Source organism: Pinus tabuliformis, chromosome J (assembly GCF_031772625.1).
Source record: "Pinus tabuliformis cultivar Carrire ecotype Pingquan chromosome J, CPIR1, whole genome shotgun sequence".
NCBI lineage: Eukaryota > Viridiplantae > Streptophyta > Pinopsida > Pinales > Pinaceae > Pinus > Pinus tabuliformis.
In genome coordinates, this window is record NC_142295.1 from 726,658,646 (window position 1) to 726,669,288 (window position 10,643).

Here is a 10,643-nt window from a genome sequence, read left to right on the forward strand (position 1 = left end):
TCAAGAGAGCTTGTTGAGTTTGAATGGGTCAAGTGCAAATAGCTACAAATGTGCTCAAGCTTAGTACATGAATTTGGGAGTACTCGAACGAAAGAAGAGGGTTGGATTTCTAATGGAGGTAGCATGACATCAGTATCATAAGTAGAATCAGTAGTGGTTTGATGGGGTTCAAAAGAGGAGGTGGTTACATTATGGAGAAGAGAAGAAATGTCTGTAGGGTGATCTGGCAGCGCAGAAATTGCAGATGAATTGAATTGAACATCACGGTAGTAAGGGTCATTTTTTATTTTGTATTCAAGGGCTGCAAGGACACGTGATTTGCAAACGAAGAATTCGTAAGCCTTTTCAGATGGATTTTGCCTTTTCACAATGAGGATGTCTAAGTCAGAGAGCATTCAGGGTAAGTATTTGGCAATAGTGGTGATGTCTTGAGGGAAGCTAATTGTATGGCCACTATATTTGTATTGGCCACCACGGGAATGAGTGACTTGTAGAATGGGGTTGACACGTGCAATGAGCATTTCTTCAACCTGTGTTAATTGGTGAAGGACATAGGGTTGTTCTCCAGGGTCCATGTTGTTTAGTTCAGAAAAAACGATTGGTAGATTTAGATGATGCACAACGAAAACAAGAGAGTCTACTGTGGAAAAGCTTTGTTTTCATTCCTGGGTATGCTTCCTTGCATATTGTGCAAACATGCAAGGTAGAAAGTCCATCAATCCTTTCTCGAAAGCGACGGTGTTCTTCATTAAGGGGAGGGTTATATTGGATTTGATGAATGTGAGATGGGTTGGTTTGTATAGTTGGGAGAGCATTTGAGGTGGGAAGGGATGTAGAGGAAGTAGTAGGGTTGTTGCGGTTTTCATAAAGTAGTCGACGTCGTGCATTTATTCTATCCTTTTGTTGTGCATAAAGAAGACGTCACCGCTTGTTTTTGGCTGCAATTTGATTGTTTGTTGGCATATCTAAACAAGTACAAATAATTATTGTTAGTTTTCATAAACGAGTAGTGCATGTTTGGAGAATGTATTACAAGTTTTAGAATTAACTTTTTTTATTTGAACATAGAATTAATATTTTTTTTTTATTTCAACATCGGTGAAGGTAGGTAGATTAGGTAGAAGGAAAAACATGCAATTAGGAGTGCTATAAAATCATATGTTATTTCAGCATCTATCATTGAGAGGAGAGAAGCAAGATTAAAAATATTTTGTTCCCTTCTTCTTCAATTTTTTTTTTGTTTAACATGTTTGAACGATAAAATGAATAGATTAGCAAGCAAGAGATCAATGTATAGCATGTAGACAACGAACAAGAAACATATGTAGTAACTCTTTACAAATGTTGATATCTATATTATGTAAAATGTAAATGGCAAGCATACATATTTTGGAATGACTAGAAGAGAGTATTTGTAGTGAAAGCTACAGTTTGCATCATAATAACATGGGTGTGTAATTTACAACAAGATGAGACAATTAGTTGTGCGGAAATGTTTGTTTATGTACAAACAGTCGTGTTAGAAGAAACCCTAAAAAATAGTTCAAAGGCGGCGAACAATAGGTCGTTTTGAAGTGGACATTGCTTGAATGTCAGTGAGTGCTTCCTTGCATGCAGAGGCATATTGAATTTCTTCTGAATTGATCAGTATTGGTTGCAAGCGTTGAACACCGTTGAAGTAATCTGCTTTAATGGAAAGTGTTAGTTGGAAGCGGTGCCCTGAAATTCGATCACAAATTTCTTGCAGATCCGTTGGTTCGATAGAAAGAAGGAACGAGTCTTTTGCCGTGATGCCCATGAGCTCGTTCCCTGCATCATTGAAAACTATGACGTTCTGTAGATTCCCAGTGTGGTCATGTAGCTCAATTTTAAGTTTGTAACGGTAGTCACATTCTGGGAAGTCACCGTTACATTTTGTACAATGCCAAAGATTGTTAGAATGCTCCACAACCTTCTTCATGCATTGTTTTCCATTGAAATCTAATGGACATGCTAGAAAGTAGAAGTTGTCCATATGAAGAGCAGTAATTGTTGCTCGAACTGAAACCCAGATTGCTTTATCAGAGGGTTGCATGCCAGCAATTTCATGAAACGTCTTTCATGGTAGGGCACGTTTCGAAGCAACACCATAGTTTCTACTCAAAGATGGAGAAGAAGAGCTATAGCCTGTTTCACGGAACCATGCATGTAGTTGGTGAGTTTCTTCAACTTGTGGATTTATTGTGAGAGTGCTTGTTGGTATCGTCCCTATTGTGGTGCCATTAAATTCAGATACGCGACCTCCTTTGATTGCAAGGATTGGTGGGTTGTCGAAAGAGTAGAATTCAGAAAGATTTTGTCCTATATAGTCACAATGGTCTCCCCATAATGTTACATCAATGCTAAAACCTGACTTGTCTTTTAATATGAGTGTTTTCCTTAATGTTTCACTTCCATCTTTTCGTCGAATTGTTGATGCAGGTGAAGTGGAGGTAACAACACCAATGACATCCACATTCGTATTTGGACTTGCACTTTTTATTTCAGCAATAGTCTTGAAGTGAAAGCTCTGGTAAGGAAACGTTGGATCATCTGTGGGACATGGATTGATAGTGGAAGCAGCAAACAAGTAAATTTCCCATTTGTTCTTGAGGTGGTTGTAGTTTGGATTTGCTTCTTTCACTGTGCCATTTGAAACAATGTATAGCTGCCCAACTTGAATTAGATTGTAAAGAGATTCGGCCAATTCGGCAAATGCAGAAAGGTGGATCTCTTCCTTATCACGATTGATAAGGTCAAATCCAAAAACTTTTCCTGAGCCTCGCACATTGTTGTAAGCCTTCAATGATGTTTTTGCAGATGCCCTACCTTGGATTGACCAATATTTTTGGTAAGGGCTGAGTGTCATGAATGGAATTGTTGTAGTTGTTGCCGTAGTTGGTGGAGTAACTACAGAGGGCAAGGTATCTTCAGCTGATGAAGAGCTAAATTGGGATGAACCTGCCTGTGCATGTAGTAGCATCGATGCGTCCTTCGTCAATGCTGCTGAGCGCATCACAACTTCAAGCTCAACCACTCGGATGGACCTTATGTAAACAAATGAGAAATGAATTAATGAAGATTCCATTTTCCTTCTTTTAATGCAAGAAGCGTTTAGAAGGGAAAAATTAAAAGAGGGTAACTTCAAATGGTGGGCCTTACGAGGAGTTTTGGAGCACTGTGCAAGCTGCTTTTTTAAGCAGAATTATCGAGCCAATTTGGATGTCTCCAGATACAACCTGTGGGCCATATGCGGATGGTAGCAAAGTCTTATGTTGATGTGTTCCATCAGATAGAGTAATGTGGAAGTGCGAGGATGTTGTTTTTAATGAGGTAACAGAACCAACATCGATTATCTGAAGTAGTGGTTGAATCTCGGTGCAACCATTCAGCAATAGAGGAATGGCATTCGTTGTCAAGGTTGTCTCCATAATATTAACAGGAGGTTTCTTTTTCCCGTGATAGGAGTACCTGCAATTCATCAATTTCACCACAACACAAAATTCTAGTCAAAGAAGATGTGATATGAATGCGGAATCTAATCTAACAAGGCTAACTTTTGATGGTGAAACAATAATAAGGGCACAACCTAGATGGGGAGGAGAACAACCTCTCATATTAACCACCCAAGGTAGACCACATTAACAAAATGCTTGTTAATAAGATTCGGTGACAAGGTACATATTGTGCAAATTCGGAAGTACCTCAAGCGACTCAAAGATCCTTATAGTCTTACAGTACCGTCAAAACATCAATGAAATAGGAACATTTGCCAGCCATTCCTAATACTGATCCTTTCTGCAATATTCTGTTCGCACATGACATGCGATCCTTGTAGGAAAAATCCACACGTTTCTTACACAACGTAAAACCCATTAAGAGATGTGTTTCAATCAAGGCAATTGCCATGTATTTCGCTCACTTAATTTACCCTTTGCAGACCCTTTTTAAAGGCTGACTGGACTCCTTATGGCTTTGTAATAATATTTTATAAGTGGTTCATATTAGTAGGCCTTGGAGGCATCGACATAAAGTGCCCACACTTAGGGCAGGCAGTGTGAGACCCATCACTTGGAAGCAGTGTGCTTCTTTTGTGAATCTTGTGCATAATTCATGATATATTAACTATTTTCTGAACAATGCACAATTTTTTTTTTATTATTATTATGCTATATTCGGGTGTACTCACTGTGCTTGTGCATTTTTGCACATTATAGGGAATCACTTTCATTAAACATATGTTGAATAGCAGCCATTGCATATAACAAACACGCTATTCAAACACTATGTATAGCTATTGAATCTGAAAGTTCACACATTCCTTCAGTCCAGGCATCTAGAAGAACTATCTGGGGCCAAGCTCATGTTTGTAATAAGAGCCACTAGAAGAGCTATCTGGGTCCTCCCTCTTGTCAGAAACAGGACCCTGAAAACAGCATCCAGACCATAACAACAATCAGATTCCATCAGTCACACAACTGTGGCCAGATTGCAGACTATCATGGGCAGTTTCTATATATTTGCAGCCTCACCAACCCATCTAAATGCAACGATTTGCAAAAAGAGTAATTCAATTCCCATTTTCTTTTCGTACAAAGTTACAAAGAGGCAAATGGAGTATGACTTGCAAGGGGAAAGAATGTGGGCAGTTTAGATATAATTTTAGCCTTACCAACCCATGTAATTTCATGGACTGCAAGGAAGGGCTTTGAATGACCTCGCCTCCTACCTATCCTTAGGTGTGCACAATCAAGATGTTCTCTGAAAATGTGTGCTCATACCATGCTTTGTCTAATAGTATTGTTAGTATGTCAGTTTCTTAAGCATCACACATGCAGAATTCAGAGTAGAATGACATGGATAGGCCTCCACAATATTTTTTGGATAATTTATACTTATCTGTGCACTCTAGGGTATGTCTGCCTAAAACTATATATTTCTTGTAAACCTACGCTTATGGTTTAGCCACAGTTTTTTAGAATATAAATTCTAACTGTTTTTGTGCAAAAAAAGAGCAAGTTTAACACAAAGAAACTTTATAGAAGATTGTGTGTTCGTAAAAGATGTTAGAACCTGAAAGGTACTGATTCCCTATCTAATTCATCTTAGATTAACGTGATTAAAATATTTTGTGGCTGTCTTATATGCCTATTGCTCTCTGTTTCATATGGAAGTGGGCATGTCTTTTTTAGATGTAATTGGCTTCATTGAACTCATTTGACCTGATGCTGAACCTTTCAGCAACTCTTTCTTTTTTTATGGGGTTGTCACATTGTGTGGAACTATAGCTTCCACAAACTCTGTTATTAGAGTTTATGCTAGATCCTTTCTATTTCATCACAATTATGTTGTGACTATTATTGGGTTCTTGTTCATAACTGAGTTGTATGTATTTATTGGAGAGTTAAAATTAAGAGAGGAGATAGGGGAAATGTTTCATCATTCAACTGACTTTACTATGTATTTAATATATTTGCTTTTGTCAGTATTGTTGTCATATTATTAGAATTTACAACTGAGAACAATGTAACTTTTTAATTCGTCTTATAATTTCACTGCTCAGAAATATAGGCTATATCTGAAAAGGTTAAGTGGAGTGGCACAACAACAAAGTGGAATGAACTCTTCTTTTGGGGGAACTACAGAAGCAGGTGTTGGACCTATGGGTTTACTTGGAAGGCTGGATCTTCAAAAGCTTGTGGAATCAGGTTAAATATCACCTCAAGCATTGGTGACATTACCAGCTGAAATTCTTGGACAAGTGAATCCAAACATTGGGTTGGGCCTGCCAAACATTGCTCGGACACTGCTTTTACAAGCAGCATTTCATGGTGTAAACTCTAATCCTTTAAAGAGAGGGAAATTTGGGCAACCATTGATGAACAGTCAGGGAAATTTACTTCAGGGACTCCCGAGAAGCATAGAGCTGAAGCAATTGTGCCAGCCACAGTTGTGGCTGTCTTATATCCCTATTGCTCTCTGTTTCATATGGAAGTGGGCATGTCTTTTTTAGATGTAATTGGCTTCATTGAACTCATTTGACCTGATGCTGAACCTTTCAACAACTCTTTCTTTTTTTATGGGGTTGTCACATTGTGCGGAACTATAGCTTCCACAAACTCTGCTATTAGAGTTCATGCTAGATCCTTTCTATTTCATCACAATTACGTTGTGCCTATTATTGGGTTCTTGTTCATAACTGAGTTGTATGTATTTATTGGAGAGTTAAAATTAAGAGAGGAGATAGGGGAAAGGTTTCATCATTCAACTGACTTTACTCTGTATTTAATATATTTTCTTTTGTCTGTATTGTTGTCATATTATTAGAATTTACAACTGAGAACAATGTAACTTTTTAATTCGTCTTATTATTTCACTGCTCAGAAATATAGGCTATATCTGGAAAGGTTAAGTGGAGTGGCACAATAGCAAAGTGGAATGAACTCTTCTTTTGGGGGAACTACAGAAGCAAGTGTTGGACCTATGGGTTTACTTGGAAGGCTGGATCTTCAAAGGCTTGCGGAATCAGGTCAAATATCACCTCAAGCACTGGTGACATTACCAGCTGAACTTCTTGGACAAGTGAATCCAAACATTGGGTTGGGCCTGCCAAACATTGCTCAGACACTGCTTTTACAAGCAGTATTTCATGGTGTAAACTCTAATCCTTTAAATAGAGTGAAATTTGGGCAACCATTGATGAACAATCAGGGAAATTTACTTCAGGGACTCCCGAGAAGCATAGAGCTAAAGCAATTTTGCCAGCCACAGTCGTGGTTGTCTTATATGCCTATTGCTCTCTGTTTCATATGGAAGTGGGCATGTATTTTTTAGATGTAATTGGCTTCATTGAACTCATTTGACCTGATGCTGAACCTTTCAGCAATTCTTTCTTTTTTTATGGGGTTGTCACATTGTGCGGAACTATAGCTTCCACAAACTCTGCTATTAGAGTTTATGCTAGATCCTTTCTATTTCATCACAATTACGTTGTGCCTATTATTGGGTTCTTGTTCATAACTGAGTTGTATGTATTTATTGGAGAGTTAAAATTAAGAGAGGAGATAGGGGAAAGGATTCATCATTCAACTGACTTTACTCTGTATTTAATATATTTGCTTTTGTCAGTATTGTTGTCATATTATTAGAATTTACAACTGAGAACAATGTAACTTTTTAATTGGTCTTATTATTTCACTGCTCAGAAATATAGGCTATATCTGAAAAGGTTAAGTGGAGTGGCACAACAGCAAAGTGGAATGAACTCTTCTTTTGGGGGAACTACAGAAGCAGGTGTTGGACCTATGGGTTTACTTGGAAGGCTGGATCTTCAAAGGCTTGCGGCATCAGGTCAAATATCACCTCAAGCACTGGTGACATTACCAGCTGAACTTCTTGGACAAGTGAATCCAAACAATGGGTTGGGCCTGCCAAACATTGCTCGGACACTGCTTTTACAAGCAGCATTTCATGGTGTAAACTCTAATCCTTTAAATAGAGGGAAATTTGGGCAACCATTGATGAACAGTCAGGGAAATTTACTTCAGGGACTCCCGAGAAGCATAGAGCTGAAGCAATTTTTCCAGCCACAGCAACATATTCCTTCCTTTGGAAATTTGGGTTTACCAACCAATGATACATTTGCAGGATTTTCTATGCTGCAACAACAACACAATACAGGTGCAGAAGTTGGCAGTGTGGATTGTGGGATAAACAACAATGGAGCATCTAATCCTCAAAACAATGCGATGGTGATGGAATTGATACAGCAACAACAACAACATCAAATAAACCAACAACAACAACAACTGCAGAGATCTGCAGCACAACAGCAACCTGGCAGACAACTTCAAGGTTCTCAGCTTCAGAGTGGACAAGTCCTGAATTTGCCATCTGCCAGTATTGTTGGGCCACAAGTCCTTCCAAATGAAATTAGGGGGAGGGCTACTTTATCTTCTCTAGCCAATGGCAATAACAGTCTTGGCAATAATATTATTGGTGCTCCTGGTTCAGGGCAATTAAACCGTATGCCAATGCCAGCATATGGCCTGGGTGCAACTGAATCTAATGTACCAGAAGGAATTGGACGGATGTCAACTGTAGACTATAAGAGCCAGAATGTGCACATTCTCCAAGGAAATGATTATTCCATTTCCAGTACTGTTTGTTTATCTTCCCCTTTAACAACATCTGATATTGAAGGTGGAATGAACATTTCAGGAATTAAAAGGTTGGGTGGCATAAGTGACATAGTTGGTTCTCCAACTCTAAGTAGTTCTGGAATAAGTTTTGGCACATCAAGTGGTATTGGTCAGAATTTAAGCCAGAAGCTTCTCATAGAACCCAGGGCTTGAATGTTCCTGTTGTGCAAGATCCAGGACAGGTTAGGAGTTTTGGATTTGTTGGGAAAGGACCAAATCTTTCAAGCAGGTTGGTACAAAATGCTGGATATCCTGGGATGCTCAGTAATGCTCAAAGTCAGGGTGAACTTTTAGGAATTGATAGCGGGCTGAGGCTGAAGGACAAATGTGCATCAGATTTTGGATTGACTCCAAAAATTGAGTGTGACACACTTTCTGACCATTTTCCTTCAGAAGATCTCATGAATCTCCTCTTCTGCCACACACCCTCATCGTATACAACTTCCTTTTCCCCTTGTTTGCAGGGGAAAGCTACAGGTCTATACTGTCGATGGATTCCACAGTGCAACCGTGGCGGCAACAATTTCTCCTTACCGCGGAAGTGAACCAGGTCATTCTTGTGGCCATGTTTCCTCTTAGTCGCCAGGCTTCTCCATCGCTTACCTCACATTTTCTCGTTTCTTTACACAGGACATTTAAAACAAAAAGTAGATTCTTTGGTTTAAATTTCTTTGGAGATTTGATCAGTTAGGGTTTCTTCTTCTGTAGCGATAAAATTTACAAAGCGTTGCTAGGGTAATTTATATAATACAGCCAGGAATCAGAAAAACCAGGAAAAAGAGAGAGAATGGGATCAGAAAACCCATTTTTGAGAGCACTAACCTGCAATGTAAACAGAAGAATTCTGAGAACCTGGGAACCTGGGCGAACAATTTCTGAACCGGGAAACAGAGCTGTACCTGCCATTGAAAAACCCAGAAGTGAAAAACCCAGAAGAGAACACTAAGAAAACACTGGACTAAAATTAAAATGTTGGAAGCAAAATGAGAGAGAATGGGATCAGAAAACCCATTTTTGAGAGCACTAACCTGAAAATTGAGCAGGAACAATTTCTGAACAGTAAAACGGAGGTGTAAACAGTGTATACTTGAGCACCTGAGTGAACAATTTCTGAACAGTAAAATGGAGGTGTAAACAGTGTATATGGAACAACAGAGGGCTATGTCGTGCACAACAAAAACAGGACACATTATTGCAGCAGTAAGTGGAAAAGCACAAAAACATTATTGTAGAGGGCGTGGAAGACAACATGGAGAGCAGAAAACGGACGGATATGGAAGAAGAGCAGGAAACGGTCTCCGAAATTGGAGGTCAGACGGAGACTTGTTGTTGAACGGGGCGTTCTTTGTTCTATCGGGCGTGGGCGCATCGTCTAGCTATGCGAAGGCTTCCAACCTCGGCATCCATGAATACCTCCGCCCCTTCCTTGCAGGGAGGCCGATACGCAGGTGCTGACGTGTCGTAAAAAAGTCGTTTGCCTGAACAAATACGAAAACAAATTGCCCGCTCTATGCCCGCTAAGTCGTTTGCCTGAACAAATACGAAAACAAATTGCCCGCTCTATGCCCGACGCTAGGTGTCAGCCTTAGAAACAAAAGGACGACGAAAGTCTCTTTTAAAGGAAGGCCTATCGGCCTAACAAAATACTAGGAGAGATTTTGAAAGTCTACAGATGAAGGAGACAGAGGACATCGATTCTTTCATGAATTGGGTCATAAATGTCATAAATCAGTTAAAGATTTATGTTGAAGATATAAAATATCAAACAGTGGTTGAGAAGGTCCTCCGATCTTTGTCTACCAAATTTGATGTTGTGGTAGCAGCCATAGAAGAAGCCAAGGATTTAGCATAATTGATAGTTGATGAGCTGATGGGATCACCTCTATTGCATGAGGCAAGGATAGAGAGAAATAAGGATTCCACTTTAGAGACCGCTTTCAAAAGTCAGGTTTCTATTTCAAGAGGCAGAGGTCGAGGCAGAGGTAGATCTAGAGGTAGATGATGAAGTGGAAGATATGGTGGTCAGAGAAATGGCTGAGAAGAGCATTAACATGAAAGTGGAAGCAACTATATAAGCTTCAACAATAATCAAAGAGTTGACAAATCAAAGGTGAGATGCTATTATTGCAATAAATTTGGTCACTATGCTCGTGATTGCAGGAAGAAGATAGCTAATCAAGGGAACCAGAGAGCTAATGTCACTACAGAGAATACTAACTCCATGTTCCTAGCTTGTCATACCATGCATGAATCTTCTGCTAGTGTGTGGCTTTTAGATAGTGGTTGCAATAACCACATGACAGGAAACAAGGATTTGGTTGCAAACTTTGATCAATATGTGAAAACAGAGGTAAAGTTGGGGACTGCCAAGACTATGGAAGTAGATGACAAAGGAGTGATCAACATTCTGACCAAGAAGGGGGA

General features: G+C 39.4%; 1 pseudogene; it reads left to right on the top strand.

Moving 5' to 3' along the window:
- Positions 1–6,456: 6,456 nt before the first annotated feature.
- On the top strand, positions 6,457–8,764 carry LOC149228801 (two-component response regulator ORR21-like; annotated as a pseudogene).
- Positions 8,765–10,643: the final 1,879 nt, after the last annotated feature.